Below are 1,176 nucleotides of genomic sequence, written 5' to 3' on the forward strand. Positions count from 1 at the left end.
GAAAGAATAAACAGTAAAAAATATATTAAATAAAATTCAAATCATACATCACTTCATAAAAACTTAAGTTTAACACTAGGTTTACGGGACGCGTCATTTTTACGCATTTCGAATTTTACTAGGAAAATTACAGAAATCGTTTACATTTCTCTCCTACCACTTACGCTTATTATAAATTTTATACAAATATATAATATCACATAGTTTCATTTATAAGTTAACAGTGTATAATATGTTGTTTTTAACTAAAATAAGTTGTTTTTTAAAGAAAATATGCGGTGTCGTTCACTCGTCAATTTGACGCGTGTCCATAAAGATAGGTATATAAGAAATGTCTGTAAACCTAGTGTTAATTGTGCAAAAACTCCAGTAATTTTTAATTTTCAAGAGTTTAATGAACATTAAGTAGTAATAGAATTACATAATTATTTTGAAAATTATAATTCAACAATTAAATAATCATAAATATTTGACGTTTTCTCAGAGTGCGATTATTTGATTTTAATTTAAATATATAGAAAATTAGCACTATAACATAAACATAAATATCAAAAATATTTGACAATCTTAAGAAATTCAAGTCTACATGTTTTGAAATATCATCAAAAAGTTAAGTTTCAATTAATGATTCGATAAAAGAGGTATCTACATGCTGTTATATTTTTTAAATTTAGTATTTATATCTTAGAATAAGTTTAAATTATGGACTTATAAAAAGATACGAGTTATATATGAAATTCTATGTAAAGAGAATTCTATGTTAAAATTCTTTCCTTACATGTCCAGAAAAGTTCCTTTTATTTAACATCATAAATATTTTTTTGTAAAATTAAAAATAGATATCTTTTCTTTTCACAAAACAAAATATTACATTATTAAGTGAATAATTAATTATCTTATCAATTATTTGACAAAATGGAGATTCAAATAAAAAAGTTAAATGAGAAAGATAATAGCGGTAGTACTAAGAAAATATTAGCTATACTGATATCTTACTGCCGTCAGTAAGTACGTTAAACTTAAAACGGGTAAAATTTACACAATTTTTTAGTACTGGCGTAATTAATATTGAAAAATAAGACTTGTAATGTCTTTTCATAATTTTAACTTTTTAATAAGTATCAAGATTTTACTAGACCCTTTTAAGTACAAAATATATGTATGTATATATTTCTA

This window comes from Habropoda laboriosa, unplaced genomic scaffold (assembly GCF_001263275.1).
Source record: "Habropoda laboriosa isolate 0110345459 unplaced genomic scaffold, ASM126327v1 scaffold106, whole genome shotgun sequence".
NCBI classification, from domain to species: domain Eukaryota; kingdom Metazoa; phylum Arthropoda; class Insecta; order Hymenoptera; family Apidae; genus Habropoda; species Habropoda laboriosa.